The sequence below is a fragment of the Anolis carolinensis genome, chromosome 3, assembly GCF_035594765.1.
Source record: "Anolis carolinensis isolate JA03-04 chromosome 3, rAnoCar3.1.pri, whole genome shotgun sequence".
NCBI classification, from domain to species: Eukaryota; Metazoa; Chordata; class Lepidosauria; order Squamata; family Dactyloidae; genus Anolis; species Anolis carolinensis.
This window is the reverse complement of record NC_085843.1, coordinates 112,988,756-113,010,078: the sequence shown is the minus strand read 5'-3', so window position 1 is coordinate 113,010,078 and position 21,323 is coordinate 112,988,756. Positions and strand designations below refer to the sequence as shown.

The following is a 21,323-nucleotide window of genomic DNA, read 5'->3' as shown; positions in this document are numbered from 1 at the left end:
TAGAGGAAAAACCTGCAATTCATTATTTTATTCATACACATTAGAATGTGTATGACGTTTGTTTAATTTTAACTATGTAAAGTATTGTTTTTAAGTATTGTCTTTTAAGTATTTATCCAGTTTAAATTATGGTTTCAGTTTTATAGGCAATGATTCCAAGATTTAACGTGTGGAAAGAAATGTTCCTGTTTGTATATTTAAGTTGATCATCATTAAAAAAAAAAACCTTCCCTTTGAAATTCTCAATCAATACTACATGAAGAGCTCACAATTAGCAGACTGCTGGGTAGTTAACATAAATCTGCAAGTTAAAATCATCAATTTCCCTTTGATTTATTATGTATAACATAATAATTTTTGCCTTCATTTTTGGTAGCCAAGGAAATGTCAGAAGATTTGTGTCATGGAGATGTCAAAACCCTAGTTAAGATGGTTTGGAATATTGAATTGTGGTGATTATTGCCTCTTGGTTCCCTGAAGTGTGGAATGGCACATGAAATATCCATATTAAATTCTCTGTTCTTCATTATAGAGGTCATTGGGCAATTTAAATCAGTATTAGGTGCATTATTAAGCACGATTGCTAACTATTATACAGATACACTTCTCTCCCTTTCTTTTTCCCTCTTCTTTTCTTCCTTCCTGCTTGCTTTTATTGCCATCATTTTTGCTTTTTACTATTGAGAAAAGAACCTTTAAGGGAGTGAATGAACCTCAGAAGCCAATTGTGGAGTTCATGTCAGTCAATGGTAAAAGAATTTGACTGACTAGTTTACATATGTGGAAAAATAATCTAACTTATTTTTACAACCCAGTCCTGTAGGCAGGATTTTTTTTTCCGGTACAGGATCAGGTTGGTTGCTTCTGAGGTTTTGTGGCTGTGAAAATTTATTGCCCACAGAGTCAATCAATCTGCATTCAGCAGCTTAGGCTGAATAAATAGAGCCATTGTGCTTGTCTGGAATATGTAACCAAAGTTCATCCAGTCTGTTTGCCTCTCACATCTCCTGAGATTCATAAAAGGCAACACCCTGGTATGTACTCTGGTCACTGCCAAAGAAATTGTGAAATTGTATAAATAGAAGCAAAAGAGGCAACTAAAACCATCCTTAGAGACATGGCTCCAAAATGGAACTTCAGCTGTAAGTGCAAGAAGAACTATACTTTGTTGCTTTAAAATTAATGTTATTTTAAAGAAGTCATAGCAAGCATTTGTTAAATGTTCCGATATATAGAAAAGAACTAGTGAACAATCATTACTTTTGCCTGACCCATCCTAAAAGTCACTTCCACTTTAACTGCCAGAGTTACATCCTATGGAATTCTGGAGGTTACAATTTGGTGAAACACTAGGACTCTCTGGCTGAGAATTGTAAATGCCTCTTCTCTAAACTGCAAATCCCTGGATTTCATAGTGCTATAATTATATAATATGAAAGGGCAATACTTTGTAGCCAATCAGGAATGCTCTTAAGTATGTGCTCTGTAAAGATTTAAAATCAATAGAAAGGGATATTAAAAGCCTCATGCAACTGATGATGACTGCATAACCGCAATATCTACCATAATATAATTCACTTTGCAAACCGCAACATGATAGTTATCTGCATTTCTTTCCCACATTCTAAAATTAGGCTTCATGGTTCATTGCTAATATGTAGGGTTGATACCAATGGCCACCTGGATCATGTAGAGCTTCCAAAGCTTAGAAATATCAATTTTCAGAATCCTCCATAGATGCTGGCTGGAAGAAGCTGGGCATGGTAATACAAACAAACAACTATCCCAGATTTTGGTTGCTTCCTATAACATAGGAAGCATAGTCAGGACTTACATTCCTCTGGTAATAATTATAGATTTTGCCACAGGATCAAAATCTATAATTATTACCAGAGGAATGTAAGTCCTGACTATGGGGACATTGTCTTGACAATGGAGAAAGGGAGGAAATACATGTCAGGATTCATTAGACAAAATCTGTGTGAACAGAAACTGTAAATCCCAACTTGACCTCTATATCTCAACCAACAGAGTGACAGAGAAGTTTACTTTGCAAAGATAAATAAGCATTTCACTTGTATCATATAAGTGTTGAACCCTTTTAAAATGATATGAAAAGGAGGAAATGGCAAATCCATAGTTCACATGAAATGGAAGTGGTGTGCAGATCTAGGCATATACTGTAGATGGAATAATATTTTTCTTTCTCCAAAAGCAAAAGATTTCAAAACTCTAGGATTGCAGAATAACACACTGGCAACAGAATTACTTAAAAGTAATGAAGAAAGTGAGTCTCTGTCAAGTAACAAGTTGCACAGAATAGCAACAAACTTCTGTGTATCTATTGATACTTTACCTGACACAGCTTCTGTTGTTGGGATTCTGAGCAGAAACAATAGCACAAACACAAAGAAGGACTGAAATGAAGTCTAAAAAGTCATTTTATGCCTAAATGGGACTATTAATTTTAAACTGTTAATTATCCCAAACTTGTATGCTGCATGGATCAATAAATCAAACATCTGTATGCTGTGCTGATGCAAACTGAGTAACAGGTTACCAAACTGTTAGTGGCTTCTTGTCTTTGTATAAAAATGGGCTGGTTTTCTAGACCCAGTATTAGCAGCAGAGACGTGAAAATAATTGTTATTGCCTGATCAACTATTGATAGATTTTGGAATAAGTGGAACAGAAAATAAATAAAGTTGTGGAAGACAACCAGGGTTGTATTGCATTTCTTCCAACTATAAGTATATATAAGTCTGTCTCTCATAGGGAAGATGATGCTATGCAGCAAGCACATTGGAACAGTATAAAATAAGGTTAACTGAGAAATGAATAATCAGATGATATACTGTCCAGTTCCCAAAATTACGACTGATATCTTAATCAAACCCTTAGCAAGAGACTGCTTCAAAACCTGCTAGTCAAAATAGGAATTTAGGAGTGCCCACACACTTGAAAAGAGTTGTTAGCCATGCCCCTGGGCCATGGTGAATGTCTGTTCTCATTAACCGCTATGATCTGTTTGATTGTAGACGTCTTGTTGTTTTTAACATGAAGCCATTTTTCTGTCTCTCTAAGGATGTGTGTTTGACTATGTGGAAGTAATTTGTTATGAATGCTACTTTTACAAGGCTTATAAAAATTAAACTCGTTTCTTTCTCTGCTAGGATGCATGTGTGATTGGGTAGGAATGGGCGTGGTTGTTGTTCAGCCACTTTTTTTACTCTTCTTGATGGATTCACTGCTGTCTCTCATATTTCCTAAAAAGCAGATGGTACAACAGCATGGGAAATAGTTACTAGCCTTCAAGCAAAACCAGTACACACTAGCATATAATCTCTATTAAAAAGTGTGAAATAGACAAACAGGAAAACTTTCCATTCATAGGAGAATTATGTGGAACAAAGCTATACATTAAGCCAAAGGCACAATTTGGTGTTGTGGGATAGTATGTCAGGATTTAGAGATGATAACAAGTAAAAAACAGTTTTACTGTCTCCCTGGGTCATAGTTTCTGATTAAAATACTTTCCCTAGAAGCTGTGCTTGAACATAAGAGGGGGGAGAATCATAATGAAATGAATGCAGCCTTCTTTCTAATTCAAATGACATAGGAAATGGTTACTACTTACCTACATACTTGTGTATAAATTGATCTCAAGTATAAATTGAGAGTAGTTTTGGTGAACCTGAATTATAAATTTTGCTATGACTCATGGGGTTAAACCTAGGGTACACGTAATTAGAGACACACAAGCAGGAATATATAGTGTGTGTGTATATGTTACATGGCTGATACTTCCTCTTAAGTGCCTGAGGTTGTCCAGAATTAATTGCACCCATAAGAAAGAAATGCCTCTCCGTCACCCTTTTCAGCCCAAGCCACATTTATCAGCATCATAGAGCTTATAAGGCCTGCCTATACAGTAATCCCCCATTAAAAATGTCTGCTGGTCTCATGAGGCTTATAAGTAAGTGCCTATTAAAATGACCACTACTGCTTTGCTCCACCTCCAAAATGGCAGAGCTAATTTTGCTGGTGCTGTCATTGTCACCACCTATTTCTAACACTGGACAGTGAATAAGTTAATCCAGGGTTTTTGGGTCATTTTGGTTTGTAAAAACTGTTTTGACTTATACATGAGTACATTGGGAAAGAAGCAAGTAAGGAGAGAGTTAAAGCCATTTTCCCATGTGGCACCATCCTGAAATTGGTCATAGATGTTCACAGAGAAAGCTGATATTTGAAGATTTTTAAAAAATCACACAAGGCCAAACCACACATTTATCATTGCATTTAATATGACCTTTTTATGTTTCCAAGCTTTACAAGTGTGTTGAAGGGCATATTAAACCAATACAATTAACTTGTGAGGCTTTTAAAAAGTACAACAGAATTATTGCTGCAGATGTTAAAGTTACCCCATCACCTAAACCTTAGACTTCCCTAAGGACATATTATCAGATATAAGTCCTAAGATGAAGTATTTTAAATCTCAACATTGCAGAACCAGATTAGCTATGACAGCTTTCATTAATAGAGTCTTAGCTGCAATGCTTCCAAAATTGGCTAACAAGATTTTAATAGAAGATGAAGTTTAATGATTGCATTTAATGATCTCAGCAGCCACTGCCCTTTGCAGCAGATGCTCATTATTTTTAAAAGCCTCCTTGTGTGACTACTGCTGTATGGTCGTGCCCCAAAGAAACAGTGGAAAGACAAGCTCTGTAATGCTGTGTGTATAACACAAAGAAGCTTGATTTGAATGTGCTTCACTGAGATAAGGTCAAGTGTATATTCCACAATAAGGACACAGAGAATGTTATGCTTATCATAAATTATGCAAAAAAATGAGTACTGGAATAATGTTGGCGAGCGAGGTGAACATATGAGGCAGGGAATAAAAACAAGGCAGTTCACTATGCACTGCTACTCTTTCATGTTTTCAAGCCATACAGAATTGAGCAGTGGAATCGTCCTGTTTGATATATGTGTGCCAAGAAAGAAAGAAAGAAAGAAAGAAAGAAAGAAAGAAAGAAAGAAAGAAAGAAAGAAAGAAAGAAAGAAAGAAAGAAAGAAAGAAAGAAAGAAAGAAAGAGAAGGAAGGAAGGAAGGAAGGAAGGAAGGAAGGAAGGAAGGAAGGAAGGAAGGAAGGAAGGAAGGAAGGAAGGAAGGAATCAAGCAGGAGAATGGGAGTAAAAAAGCAACTGCGCAGAACAAAGAATGACCTGTGGCTCTGAATATCTACCCAAAGCCATCTCCTTCTAGTTTCCCATTTCTTTTAGCAGTTTTCTGTCTTTACTCTTGAGTACTACCCCTGCCAAAAGTAAAGTGTGGGGAGCTTGTCCTATACCTCTTAGGTTGACCTGCTGCCATCAAATGCAGTGAAAACCACTGTCCGATCACTAGTCTTGAAGAAACATTCAGTTCTTGCCAGCCCAGTCAACTTTCATATTTTTTGAGTGGAACACAGCATTTTTCGAACAGAAAATAATATTTCTGCACATCAGAGAGGCCAAAATATGGCAAAAGCTTCTGTCAAATCTTCTACAAGGTTTAAAGGATTTATACTTTGAGAGTTTAAAAATGGAAAGAAATTGAGCTCTGGGGTGGTCTGAGGAACTATGAAAATGACGCTGTGGCCACCTCAGATCAAAAGGTCCAAATCAAAAGATATTTGAATGGTGTACAGTAGGTGAGATGGGTTTTAATTTTTATTTAATTTTGGGGGTGATGTGGCGCAGGCGGGAGAGCAAGCCAGCTGCAATTAACTGCAATGAATCACTCTGACCAGGAGGTCATGAGTTCGAGGCCGCTCGGAGCCTATGTTTGTTTGTCTTTGTTCTATGTTAAAAGGCATTGAATGTTTGCCTATATGTGTAATGTGATCCGCCCTGAGTCCCCTTCAGGGTGAGAAGGGCGGAATATAAATGCTGTAAATAAAATAAAATAATATAATATAATATTAATCTCAGTGGAGGCTTGTGTAGTAGCTTGAGTGTTGAGCTATGACTCTGGAGACTGGGTACAAATCCCTGCTCAGCCATAGAAACTGACCACGTGGGTAAGTCCCAATATTTTAGGCTCAGAAAAAGACAAATATAATCCCATATGAATAAATCTTGCTAAGAAAACATTCCCTAGGTCACTGCTTCTTAAACTGTGAGTCCCAACCACAGATAAGGTTTTCTTAGCTTAATATTGGGATCATGAAAATATTTTCAAAAGGTTTCTGAATTCCACCCATTTACACAAATCTGTTTGAAACAACTTGCATTGTATACAGCAGACTCTGCAGAAAATGCTTCAGCTGTACTCCACAAAAAGGAAAATCAGCCTGTTTAGCAAATTTTGCAATTGTTAGCATATTTTCAGTAAATGTTTGATTTTTATACCTATTCTATATATCCTTGGGGCCATGTAAAAATTTATTGGGTGGAAAGGGGTTGCGAGTTGGAAAAGCTCAAAAAGCCCTGTCCTAGATCACTGTGTTACTCCCTGAACTGATATGTCTCCTATAACTATGTTCTTCCTTTTTCAAAGACAGTAATAATATTGTCAAATTGTAACATTAATGATATAAAGATCCATTTAGCATATATTCTCTAGCCTCTGTACTAACTTTTTAAAGCTTTGATGATAAGAGGCAGGGTATCACTGCTCCAGTAGTTCTTCTCAGCTTGTTCTATGCACTGCTGTATCTAATTACATTGAAGCTGATGGCTGTTCATTCCCAATTACTAGGGAAGCCAATTAATTTCCTCTTTGATTTCCTTTCACCAGCAGATTGCAACTTGTGACACTTCTTGGTAGTTTGTTTTACCAACACTGAAGCTTGAATATGTGTTGATTATGCTCCCAAGGTCTGGCTTGTTACCATAAAGGCTTGCTATAGAAGATGCAATCCCTAGAGAATGAGACTCAGAAAAAATATTACTGCTGTTAGACGACTTGCTTTGTCTCATAGACTTGAAGTACAGCTAGAACCGTTCTTGAATGATTAATAGAGTGAAAGGAAATCAATGGGCTTAGTTCTGAATGAATCTATATTCACTAATGGAGGAGGGAGAACATCCTATATCTTACAGTGTATGTCCACTGAAATATTGAAGCAGAACAGTTCACCAATAATTCTTTGAATTGTTTTTCCATCAGAGCCATTTTCCTTTTCTGCTTTTAGCACTGCAGCCTGATTAAAATTCATTTGGGTAAAATATCAACCCTTGCTCATGCTACAGAAACAATCCCTAAAAATAACTTTATTGATTTCAAATAAAGGCACCAAGCCAGAAGAAGCTATAAACAGAAACTACTTTTAGGTCAAGGTTTTTGACCACATTTCCTTATTTGCAACAAAGATGGCATGACTGGATGAAGTCTTTCAGAGATTTGGGCTAAAATGTCATCAGCCATTTGATTAATACTTTTACTTCTCGTTTCATCTTCTCATCTCAAAGCAGAGATAGAAAGAGGTGAATACTTGTCTGGGCATGATTTAGGGATGGAACAATTAGGTCCATAATTGCTTGGTCCATAAGTAAGGTTGCCTATCTTTAAGGGCCACCACAAGTAAAGTGCATTACAGAAATCAGTTCTGGCTGAAGCGGCTGAACAGTGCATGTATTACTGGGGCAGCATCAGCTTTATTTATATAATTCTGCAGTAGCAAAGTGAAGAAGGTAAAAAGTTGTGGTGGACTCTGATGTCTCCAAAATTAACAACGAGTCCGGAAGAACATCCTAACTGGGTACCTAAATCTTTGGGAGCCATGGGATATCACCAAGGGTCACCTTAATTGAGATCAGTAGATATCCACATGGAGACTATTCTTTCTTGTATGGATTAAATTTCAACACAATGATAGAGAGAGGTACACTCAATCTGCTCTGACATCATGAACCTCCCTTGACTACAGGCATCCATATGATCCTAAACTCAACACAAATCTTATTTATTTATTTATTTATTTCCAATATTTCTATCCCGCCCTTCTCACCCGAAGGGACTCAGGGCGGTGTACAATTGGCAACAATTCGATGCCGATACATAATTAAAAACAACAACATATAAAAATATATTACAACCAATTAAATACAGTATAAAATATAAAACATAAACATATGCTTAAAATCCGTTCGTCCAATACCCTCCATCCTCCAACAAATGGCCCACTTATACACAAAATAGAAAATAAGTAAGTCCTGCCTGATTTTAAGATCAGTGGCCACAAGTAATTCAGTGTGGCAGCACCATATATTTGAAATATTATCTCCTAAGAAATGTCTATAGCCTCCTCTTGTTGACCCATACAAGGATTTGAAAGTGGTATTCACTCCAGTCAGCACTATATTCATTTTAGTGTATTGAAGTTCTAAGTTTCACCAGATATTGTTTTTATTTTAATTATATTCAATTTGTTTCAGTGGTTCTTTCTGTCTTGGGCATTTTTTTAAGGTTTTATTGAATATTTTATATTTTTCATTAATTGCAATCTGCTTTCCAAGCATTATGGCCCTAAAACGTAAGCTATAAACCTTACAACAATAAGACCCAGTCCACAGGGGATATATGTTCCCAGGGTGAATCGCACTTACCTGAATATGACTGGAGGCTATTAAATTGGTTTACTTCCAATCCATAGAATACCATAAAGTTGGATTTGGAAGACCTAGAGATCACCTGCTATCCTGTTCACTCTATCTGGGCATCCTCCTATACAGACAACCAAAACCACCATGTTTTTGTCAAAGGCTCTCATGGCCGGAGTCACTGTGTTGCTGTGGGTTTTCCAGGCTGTATGGCCATGTTCCAGAAGTATTCTCTCCTGACGTTTCGCCCACATCTATGGCAGGCATAGATGTGAGAGAAACGTCATTAGAGAATGCTTCTGGAACATGGCCATACAGCCCAGAAAACTCACAGCAACCCACAATGTTTTTGTTGCAAAACTTGTATTCCCTCTTTCTGCCATTCATCATGGAGGCAATGAGTTCCCATAATGCAAAAACTAGTTATGTGTAATGCATCTCTTTAATTTACATTCAGAGCCATCCTTAGGTAATTTTCTGTAGTAGGCAAAGGTAATTTTGGTGTCCCCCCCCTCGCTGTGCGGGGCGCGGGGCCAGGCACAGCCAGCCTGGCTGGTCCTTCTCACTGTGCGGCCTGGCTCCTACCCCTGCGCGGGTCCATGCCGCGCCCCCCCCCACAGCTCCACCCCCCACAGGAAGGTCCAGAAAGGAAGAGAAGGAGGCGGGGTGGCGCCATCCTCCCGGGGCCTCGACAGCACCCCTGGGACGATGGCACCACAGGCAAAAGCCTACATCACCTGGCAGTTGGACCACCTCTGTTTACATTTGTTTAAAAAAATTATTATCAAGTAACAATAAATAAGTAAATAAACATATTAATTAATAAATAACCTGGTGTATTATATTGTTATTCATATTACATAGAATTATTATATTTAGAATTATTCACCAAGACCCTAAAACGTAAACAGAGGTAGCAATATGCAACTGCATCTTGTCTCCCAACCTGACACCACATAAAGCAACTGAGGCCTGAAGTGCTGGCCCCTTCCCACCAGTAGTTTTTATAGTGTAATAATCAAGAGCAGGACTTCTGTTGCAATTCTGATCACACCACAGATCACTGATTGGAAATATCATTCTCCAGCAGAGCAGACCTCCGTTGCTCAGTGTGGGTGCTGCTTATAAAGGGAGCTGAAAGGGAGCTTAAGCTATATTGGCAATAGTGCCATAATCATAACTAGAGAGCTTGGCTGAATATGGAGCAGTCATTCATCTGTACCTCTAGAGGTGCATCTAAACTGTAGAATTAATGTAGTTAGACACCATTTTAACTGTCTTGGCTCAATGCTATGGAATCCTGGGAGTTATAGTTTGGTGAGGCACTAGCACTTTTGGCAGAGAAGGAGAAAAACCTTGTAAAATCCCAAGATTTCATAGCATTGATCCGTAGCGGTAAACTGCATTACTTCTACACTGTAGGTGTATCCTGGATTTCAAATCCATAACTTCTATATCAGATGCCAACAATTGATCCTAGCACTACATACAGTGAATTTAAAAAATAATAAATGTCAATCATCCAGTGAAATATTGAATTAAAATTACGTATAATGAAATAAGAATTAATAAGTTAAGTCAGTGTGGCAAGTGTAATTGGGAATGGAAGGCTTTCTGAAGCTCTGGAAGCAGGATACCATACCTAGTAACTATCGCCCAGTTTCAAACCTTCCGTTTTTGAGCAAGGTGATTGAACGGACAGTGGCGGGACAGCTACAGCAATTTTTAGATGAGACTGCGGGCTTTCAATCAGGCTTTCGTTCAGGTCATGAGATAGAGACTGTCTTGGTAGCTATTACTGACGAAATTTGTCGTCAGTTAGACTGAGGTGGATCAGCGCTATTGATACTCTTGGACCTTACAGCTGCATTCGACACCATGGACCATGACTTCCTGATCCATCAATTGGCTATGTCTGGTGTACGAGGTTTAGCTCTTCAATGGTTCAATTCGTTTCTCCGGGACCAGAGACAGAGGGTGGAGTGGTCAGGCCAAAGCTCTGAGAGCTCCTGCCTTTTCTGTGGAGTTCCCCAGGGTGCTATCCTTTCGCCCCTGTTATTTAACATCTACTTCCGACCACTTGCTGGACTAGTGCGGAGCTTTGGCATAGAGTGCTACCAGTATGCAGATGATACCCAGCTACTCTTGCGTCTCGAACCTGGGACAACCACGATTCCTGAGAACTTTAAGCTGTGTTTGGAAGCAGTGATGAGTTGGCTGTGAGCAAGTAGACTAAAAGTGAATCCCGCAAAAACTGAGATACTCTGGCCCGGCCAGCCACCAGAGTTAATCCAGTCACAGCCTGATCTCGATGGGGAAGTTCTGGTTCCGTCTGCTTGGGGTTGTGTTGGACTCATCGCTGATGATGGAGGCCCAGATCACTGCCCTAGTAAGCAGGCCTTTTTTCATCTTCGCAAGTCAAGGAAATTGGCATCCTACCTTTCGACAGAAGCACTGGCAACGGTAATCCATGCAACAGTCACCACTAAGTTGGATTATTGTAATGCTTTAAACGCCGGCCTTCCGAAGATAAAAACCCAGAAGATCCGAATGGTCCAAAATGCAGCGGCCAGGCTGCTAGCGGAATCATCTATAAGATCCCATATTACACCAATTCTGAAACAACTGCATTGGCTACCAATAGAACATCGGATCTCTTACAAGATACTGATCCTGACATTTAGATCTCGAAATGGCCAAGGACCATTATATCTTAGGGACTGCCTCATTCCTTTCTTCCATCAGTGGTCACCTCGATCCTCCCAGGAAAATCTCCTATACGTACTGGTCCCTAGGGAGGTACGCCTGGAAGCTACAAGGCGTAGAGCCTTTTCGACCTATGCTCCAATTCTGTGGAACTCATTGCCTCCATATGTTAGAGCAATGTCGGAGTTGTGACCTTTTGGAAAAGCGCTCAAGACTTGGCTGTTTGGTTGTGCATTTAAGTAAATCAGATCTAATCTGCCAAATAGTCACTGTTGAATGTTTTTATGTTGAATATTTTATATTGTGGAATGATATTTTTAAATTGTAAGTCGCTCTGAGCACTCTAGTGGAGAGCGACTAATTAAGAAATAAAGTGAAGTGGAGTGAAGTGAAGTGAAGGATACAGAATTCATTACAGATTCATTTTCCCTGCAGTTAGATCTGATAGAAAAAGTGCATCCTACCAAGAAAATGAGTATAGTGTATAGAATGGTGTGTTTTCCAGGAGATTGTTACAATGGGCTATTATTAAATTTTGTGAGTGACTATAAAACAGCTATGTTTTGTAACTATTATACCTATTTCCTATGCATGTGCTTTAGATGTTTTCCCCTTGTTTTAACCATAAATGAATGAATGAATTTTAAAAACTGAAATAAAAATGTTAGCACCAAACAATTCTCCATATAGCCTCTGGTCTCACTGTGATTGCCCATTTCCTGCAATCTCCTGATATATCACTTTGAAAAAAACATTTAGTGTATCAGTTTATAAGTATACATTCCTCAGTGGCTATCAGTAAGTGATGGAAGTCCTTTCCTAGAGATGCTAACACCCCGCTCCGTCCCTTCTTGCTGTCCTTCCATCAGGTTAAGACCTTTTTTATTCCAGAAAGGTTTCTGAAAATAGTAAAATGTTTCAAGAAAGTTTTAGAATCATAGAAGAATAGAGTTGCCATGCAGGAAGAGCACAATCAAAGCACCCCCGAGAGATGGCCATACAGCTTTTGTTTAAAAGCTTCCAAGGAAGGAGCTTCCATCATACTCTGAGGCAGAGAGTTCCACTGCTGAACAGCTGTTACAGTCAGGAAGTTCTACCTAATGCGGAATCTCCTTTCCTGTAATTTGAATGCATTGCTCCTAGTTTCCAGGGCCGCAGAAAACAAGCTTGCTCCCTCTTCCTCATGACACCCTTTCACATATTTATGCATGGCTATCATGTCTCCCCTCAACCTTTTCTTCTGCAGGCTAAACATGACCAGCTCTTTAAGACGCTCCTCATAGGGCATGGTCTCCAGACCTTTGATCATTTAATATTTTAACTATGAGCCCCTTTTTTGAGAGAAAGGCAGGGTTCACGTTGAATTTTCTTGTCCAAAATGCATGGGGCAAGACGTATTTTGGATTTCAGATTGGGGTATTATTATTATTATTATTATTATTATTATTATTATTATTATTATTTTGGAATGCGTGAATTTCCATATACATATATAACAATATATCTTGAGATAAGACCCAAGTCTAAAAACAAAATTCATTTATTTTTCATATACAACTATCCTAAGGAAGATTAACTAATAGTCAATCAAGATGTTTAAGGAACAAATAGATATCCCCAAATAATTTTTTCAAAAGGTATTCATTAATATGTATAGAAAGGAAAATGCATCAGTTATACAGTAATAAGCAATCTGTTTTAATAACTGAGGTTGAATATTCACAAAGCATAATTTATCAGGGATTATGCAATTCATTTGACACATTTAAGCCCAACACAGAGAAAATAGAAATGTTCAGTCCACCCAGAAGAAAAAGCCAAATCAGTGGCAAAATGCTATGCCATGATATACAACAAGAAATACCCTAACTTGAAATTTCTAGAGACACTTCCTGATTTTAAGATTTAAAATCTATTTCTCATTCATGGGGATAAATATATTAAACAGTCTCCAGGCCTCCTTGCAGTCATAGAGCTATACTTAGTCCACCTTGCAATAAAGTGTACAAAGAGAGATATCAAAGAGGATAGATCACTTTTGAAGACACATGACAGACTTTTCATTCTGATGACAACTGCAGCAAGAATTGTGTATGCATGAACATGGAAACTAGAAGAAACACCAAAAAATTGAAGGACGGATAGTAAAAGTAGCTGAAATAACATAAATAGACATTCTCACATGTCACGACCCAGGCTTCAGAGCACCAATAACCATACACAGAGGCCAGAATCTATCTAATATCTTTATTAAGGAAATAAGTAAAGGCAATAAAAATAAGTGTAGAATATAGTTCAGAAGATGACCTTTCAGGAAAGGTCAAATATAGTCCAGGAAAACAATGTCCAATATGAAATAGTAAGGTCCAAAGTTGTAATCCAGTAACCGAAACACTCACTTTGCCAAGCAAAGTGAGGAGAGATGACAAGGTCCTTTAGTCCATGAAACTTAGGCAAGGCAAGGAAATAGCTTGATTCTTGGTACACAAAGCTTGATTCAAGGCAACAAGGAACGAGGAACATGGACAAGATCCGTGGTAAATACTTGGCAAGGTCCGGGAAGCAAGGCAAGGTCCTGGAAAGCAAGGCTGAGTCCTAGGTAGCAAGGCAAGGTCCGTGAAGCAAAACAAGGCTGGAAACAGGAACGAAGGCTTGGAAACGGGAGTAGCGCTGTCCACACACAACCTACTCTGGTAGCTGACGAATTGACTCCGCAAGATTCCTACGGGGCAAGGAACCTAAATAGGGTCTCGTTTTCCCACCAAAGAACACTTCTCTGGGGAACCAGAACCGAAAGTCAATCTCTGTGTCCAGATGCATGACTACCTAAAGGTTCTCATGAAAGCAGTCTTAATCAGCTGAATGCCTGGCTGCGATTCTCAGGCTTCTGCGATTAGCCTGTTGAACTCCTTTTTGTTGTTGATAATAACTACGGCGAGAAAATGGGGGAGATTCTGACTCAGGGCTTGTTTGGCAGATTTCTGGAAGGCAAACCTCCTGCAGGTGCAAGGGCTCCAATTCTGGCTGGGAAAGTTCCAATTCTGGCTGAAACGGTGGAAAAACCAAGTTTTCCTCTTCATCTGTCTCAACAGCGCTAGGAACGGGACTACATGGCCCATGAGTCATCACACTATCCCCCTCCTCAAGCCCCCTCTCAAATTGGGACTCTCTCCCCGAGGCGCGAGGCCGCGGCTTGGCGGGATAGGTCTGATGGAAGCGGCGGGTTAAATCGGGGGCATGGACTGTGGAAGCGTCTTCCCAAGAGCGTTCCTCGGGACCAAAACCCACCCAGTCAATGAGATATTGCAGGCGGCGGCGGTGAAAGCGAGAATCCAAAATGTCCTGAACCTCGAACTCCTCCTCTCCGTCCACCAAAACAGGGGCGGGGGCCGGCCGGTCTACATCAGGGCGCACACCATCCGCCGGAAGGAGCAGAGAGCGATGAAACACTGGATGAATGCGCATAGAGCGCGGGAGTTGAAGTTTGAAAGTCACGGGGTTAAGTTGCGCCACCACTGGATAGGGGCCAATGAAACGGGCATCTAACTTCCGGCAAGGGCGATGGGAGGGCAAAAAACGAGTGGACAGAAGAACCCGGTCTCCTACCTTGATTTCGGGGCCCGGCTGGCGATGATTGTCAGCGTGGCGTTTATAGTTCTCCTTGGCTTGGTCTAGTTGCTGGAGTAAAAGTTGTTGCACCGCTGTGAGTTCCTGCAGCCAGTCCTCTGCTGCAGGAACTTCTGAGGTTTCAATGACAGAAGGAAAGAAACGTGGATGGAAGCCGTAGTTTGCAAAGAACGGGGTTTCTTTAGTTGAAGCCTGGACACCATTGTTATAGGCAAACTCCGACAGCGGTAACAGGGAAGCCCAATTGTCCTGCTGGTAGTTCACATAACAGCGAAGGTATTGTTCCAAAGTGGCATTGGTGCGCTCAGTTTGCCCATCCGTTTGAGGATGGTGAGCCGAAGATAAACGAGAGTCTATGCCCAATAGTTTTTGTAGTGCTTTCCAGAAACGAGAGGTGAATTGGGACCCACGGTCTGTGACCAAACTCTTGGGCAACCCATGCAATCTGAAAACATGTTGAAGGAATAAATCTGCAGTCTCTTTGGCCGTGGGGAGGCCATCGCAGGGAATGAAATGGGCTAACTTGGTAAAAAGGTCCACCACCACTAGGATCGTGGTGAATCCACAGGAAGGTGGTAGATCAGTGATAAAATCTGCAGAGATTATTTCCCACGGGCGAGATGGGGTAGGAAGGGGATGCAGAAGCCCTGAGGGCTTTTCCCTTCTTGTCTTGGAGCGCTGGCATACTGGGCAGGTATTGACATATTTTTCCACATCCTTGCAGATCTTGGGCCACCAGAAATCTCTTAGGATCAAATGCATGGTTTTAAATAGTCCGAAATGCCCTGCTGGCTTGCAGTCATGACACAGACGAAGTGCTTTTTCCCTGCCCGGTCCTGGAGGGATGTAGACATGATTTCTATAGCAAAGTAACCCATCCTTAAGCGAAAAGGGGAAATGTAGTCCTTGGCGAAGTTGGTCCTGAGCCCAGGCATCTGCTTGCTGACTAGCCCTGATTTCTTGAGCACAAAGGGGCCCTGGAGTAGAGGGAGTTGATTCAATTGGAGTGGATTTGGTGTTTCCCACTGTGAGCGTGGCAAAGTTCTCGGGCTGCAGCAGTTGGGACTCAAAGGTCTCTTTGCGCCCTGCAGCATATTCCGGTTTCCGTGACAGAGCATCTGCTTGCTTGGTCTGGGCTGGGGTTACATAATGGATTTGGAAGTTAAAACGTTCAAAGAATAAAGCCCAGCGTTGTTGCCTCTGATTTAGCTTGCGGGCAGTTCTTAGATGCTCTAGATTCCGATGATCAGTATGGACCTCAATGGGAAATTTGGCCCCTTCTAACCAATGTCTCCAAGTTTCAAAGGCTGCCTTTATGGCCAAAAGTTCCTTTTCCCAAATAGTGTAATTTCTCTCTGGTGCGGTCAGTTGACGGGAGTAGAAGGCACAAGGGTGAAGGTGATCTCCCACTGGTTGTAGGAGTACAGCCCCAATCGCCACATCTGAGGCGTCCGCCTGCACGACAAAAGGGGTTTCAGGATCTGGGTGCTGAAGGATTGGCTGGGACGTGAATAATTTCTTTAGTTGCTGGAATCCTTTCTCTGCTTGCTCTGTCCAGCGGAAAGGCTGTTTCCCACAGATGCAGCTGGTGATTGGATCAGACCAGCGGGCAAAGTCTGGAATGAACTTGCGGTAGTAGTTCGCGAACCCCAAGAAACGTTGCACCTCTTTCTTGTTGGTTGGCGCCCGCCATTCCAATACTGCTGAAACCTTCGCCGGGTCCATGGTGAGCCCTAGTGGCGAGACACGGTATCCCAGGAAGTCTACCTCTTGTAGATCAAAAGCGCATTTTTCCAGCTTGGCATAAAGTCCGTGATCCCGCAATCGTTGTAACACCATTCTGACGTGGTTCTCATGTTCTGATTGTGATCTAGAAAACACCAAAAAATCGTCCAAGTAGATAATCAAGAACCGGTCTAGATAATCCTGAAAGATGTCATTGACAAAATGCTGGAACGTTGCGGGAGCTCCACATAAACCGTAATTCATGACCCGGGACTCGAATAAACCGAATTTAGTCTGGAAGGCGGTCTTCCACTCGTCCCCTTCCCTGATGCGAACTAGATTGTAAGCTCCTCGAAGATCCAGTTTGGTATAAACCTTGGCCCCTCGAAGCCGGTCTAAGAGATCCGAGATCAAAGGCAGGGGATATCGGTTTCGCTTAGTGATATTGTTCAATGCCCTATAGTCCACCACCAAGCGTAGGTCCCCTGACTTCTTTTTCACAAACATCACTGGGGAAGCGGCTGGGGATTGAGAGGGTCTGATGAACCCCTTGCGGAGGTTTGTCTCTAAGAACTCCCTGAGAGCTTCTTGCTCTGGTTCAGTCAGGGAGTAGAGGTGCCCTCGCGGGATCGGGGCCCCCTCCACCAAGTCAATGGCACAGTCATAAGGTCTATGCGGGGGTAGTCTCTCGGCTTCTTTTTCACTGAATACATCCCAAAAGTCTGAGTATTTCTTGGGCAAAGTGATGATGGGTTCAGCGTCTGTGGTATGGCAGACCTTGGCTACAAGACAATGGTTTTGGCAATATTTTGAAGCAAACTGCAGTTCTCTGTTGGACCAGGAGATGTTTGGGTCGTGAAGGGTCAGCCATGGAATTCCCAAAATCACAGGGAAATGGGGAACCTCGGTAACAAAGAAGGAAATCTCTTCCATGTGTTCCCTTATCCACATTCTGGTGGGTTCTGACCATTGGCTTACTGGACCTGTCTTGAGGGGGCGGCCATCTATGGCCTGCACCACACGGGCGTTCTTGAAGTTGTGATATTGTAATCCCAGAGAGTCGGCATACTCTCTATCAATGAAATTGTTTGTGGCTCCTGAGTCTATCATGGCATGGATCATGACGGGTCCTTTTTTCGCTGACCACAAGGTGACCACTAGGAGAAATAGGACCCCGGTTGGCGGCTCTTGAGTGGGGTTTTTGACCGGGTTGGCGAGCCTCTCTACGCCCGGTCGCTGGCTTCCCCCGCCGGCTTCGCGCCAGCCGCCTCAGACGTCTTCGTCTCCGTGGAGGACGCCGCCGCCAGACGGGCGGCGGGCTTTCCTTTGGCTGGGCACTCTCTGGCAAAGTGGCCCCCGTTTCCGCAGTACCAACAGAGATTCAGGCGTTGGCGGCGGGCCTTCTCGGCAGTATCCAACCTGGGACGCACATTGCCCAGCTGCATCGGCACCTCCTCGCTTCCTCTGAGGTATGGGGCTGGAGGCGGGGGTCTCCACACTGGACGCGACTGGATGCCGGTGGGAGCGGGAGGTTTCGCTCCAGCCCTACCGCTCTGGCGTCGGATCCATTGCTTTCTGTTGGCCAGCATGACTTCAGCTTGTAAACATTGATCAATGAGTCCTTCAAGAGAGTGTGGAGGATCCACCTTGGAGATTTCCTCCAGCATCTCGATGTTGAGACCCTCCCGAAATTGTCCTCTGAGGGCTATGTCGTTCCAGCCGGTGTTATGGGCCAGCACTCGGAACTCGGCTATGTACTGGGACAAAGGTCTGTCCCCTTGGGAGAGGCGCCGGAGTTTGTGGCCGGCCACCTCCAAATTGTCCTCGATTCCCCAAGTCGCCTTAAGGTGATCCAGGAAGTGTTGCGCTGACCTCAGATGTGGGGAGACTTGGTCGAACAGTGCCGTCGCCCAGTTGGCCGCTGGCCCGTCTAGGAGATTGTAAATCCACGCCACCTTGATGTCTTCTTGGGGAAACTCGGCATTACGGGCCTCTAGATAAGCCTGGCATTGGCGACGGAAAACATGAACCTTAGAAGCTTCTCCAGAAAACTTGGTTGGCAACGCCATGGCCGGGAGACGGACCCTGCGTTCCTTCAATCCCCTTATTTCTCCGTCCTGCGCATTGAGCTTATCTCGGATGCGGTCCACTTCATCCTTGTCGATGGTGTAGCTGAGTGGCTGGTCACCCGGTCCGGCTCCGGTAGACATTCTGGCCTAGGTTAATTGGTGCTTAGGGTGGCGGAGTCAAACTGTCACGACCCAGGCTGCAGAGCACCAATAACCATACACAGAGGCCAAAATCTATCTAATATCTTTATTAAGGAAATAAGTAAAGGCAATAAAAATAAGTGTAGAATATAGTTCAGAAGATGACCTTTCAGGAAAGGTCAAATATAGTCCAGGAAAACAATGTCCAATATGAAATAGTAAGGTCCAAAGTTGTAATCCAGTAACCGAAACACTCACTTTGCCAAGCAAAGTGAGGGGAGATGACAAGGTCCTTTAGTCCATGAAACTTAGGCAAGGCAAGGAAATAGCTTGATTCTTGGTACACAAAGCTTGATTCAAGGCAACAAGGAACGAGGAACAGGGACAAGATCCGTGGTAAATACTTGGCAAGGTCCGGGAAGCAAGGCAAGGTCCTGGAAAGCAAGGCTGAGTCCTAGGTAGCAAGGCAAGGTCCGTGAAGCAAAACAAGGCTGGAAACAGGAACGAAGGCTTGGAAACGGGAGTAGCGCTGTCCACACACAACCTACTCCGGTAGCTGACGAATTGACTCCGCAAGATTCCTACGGGGCAAGGAACCTAAATAGGGTCTCGTTTTCCCACCAAAGAACACTTCTCTGGGGAACCAGAACCGAAAGTCAATCTCTGTGTCCAGATGCATGACTCCCTAAAGGTTCTCATGAAAGCAGTCTTAATCAGCTGAATGCCTGGCTGCGATTCTCAGGCTTCTGCGATTAGCCTGTTGAACTCCTTTTTGTTGTTGATAATAACTACGGCGAGAAAATGGGGGAGATTCTGACTCAGGGCTTGTTTGGCAGATTTCTGGAAGGCAAACCTCCTGCAGGTGCAAGGGCTCCAATTCTGGCTGGGAAAGTTCCAATTCTGGCTGAAACGGTGGAAAAACCAAGTTTTCCTCTTCATCTGTCTCAACAGCGCTAGGAACGGGACTACATGGCCCATGAGTCATCACATCACAAGATATTTACAGATAACAAACCCTTCAGAAACTTCTTAGAATTAAAGAAAATTCCAACATGAGGATTTCGCATTTAGAATGTTAATCTATTATATCATACTAGCTGTGCCCGGCCACGCGTTGCTGTGGCGTTGTCTGGTGGTGTTGGTGAGAAATTGTTGAGGTAGTGATGGTATTGAATGTCTGTTGTATGGTTGTCTTTATGTTTAGTATGCATTTGGTTGTTTGTGTATTGTGAAAGTGGTGAGGGTAGAGGGGGTCTATGTCCCTGTGTAGTATTGTATAGTATTTATACGTTGTCCATGTGTTGTGAATGCTTGGATTGTGTCCTGCTGCATAGTAGAAAGGGTTGGGCTGGATGGCCCTTAGGGGTCTCTCCAAACTCTTGGATTCTATGCTTCTATTATTATTATTATTATTATTATTATTATTATTATTATCATCATCATCTTCATCATCATCATTATTATGTAGAGGCTGGATGGCCATCTGTCAGGAGTGCTTGTATTGTGTCCTCCTGCATGGTAGAAGGAAGTTGAACTGGATGATCCTTAGGGGTGTCTCCTAACCTTATGATTGTGTGATATTCTTATTCTTATTATTATTATTCTTATTATTATTATTATTATTATTATTGAGAGGCTGGGTGGCCATCTGTTGGGCGTGCATGGATTGTGTCCTCCATGGCAGAATTGGGTTGGACTGGATCAGGGGTCCCCAAACTAAGGCCCGGGGGCTGGATGCGGCCCTCCAAGGTCATTTACCTGGCCCCCACCCTCAGTTTTATAATATAATATTTTATATCATTTTAAATAATATAATATATTGTATATACATATAATATTGATAATAATATTATAATGTTATACAATATAATACTTTTTTTCGTGTCAGGAGCAACCGGAGTTGTTTCTGGAGTGAGAGAATTGGCTGTCTGCAAGGACGTTGCCCAGGGGACGCCTGGATGTTTTTGATGTTTTACCATCCTTGTAGGAGGCTTCTCTCATGTCCCCGCATGGAGCTGGAGCTGGAGCTGATGGAGGGAGCTCATCCGCACTCTCCCCGGGTAGGATTCGAACCTGGCAGCTTTCAGGTCAGCAACCCAACCTTCAAGTCACAAGGCTTTTATCCCCTTAGCCACCAGAGGCTCCTACAAATATAATACTAATAATACCATATAATAATATTAATTATATGATATATATTACATATAATATTACAGTATAGTGGTATGGTTCAATATAGTAATATATAATGCTAATATTGTGCTATGCTAATAATATAATATATTGTATGTACATACAGCTGCTCTGAGTCCCCTTCGGGGTGAGAAAGGCGGGATATAAATGTAATAAATAAATGTAGTAAATGAATAAATAAATAATTTTAGACTTAGGCTCGCCCAAAATCTGAAATGACTTGAAGGCACACAACAACAACAATCCTAATTAACTTGACTATCTCATT

At 41.9% G+C, this 21,323-nt stretch overlaps 1 protein-coding gene across 3 annotated transcripts in view; it reads left to right on the top strand.

The window, feature by feature from the left end:
• aff3 (ALF transcription elongation factor 3) overlaps positions 1-21,323 on the top strand; it is a 328,454-nt gene that overhangs the window by 204,329 nt on the left and 102,802 nt on the right. The window lies entirely within an intron of this gene.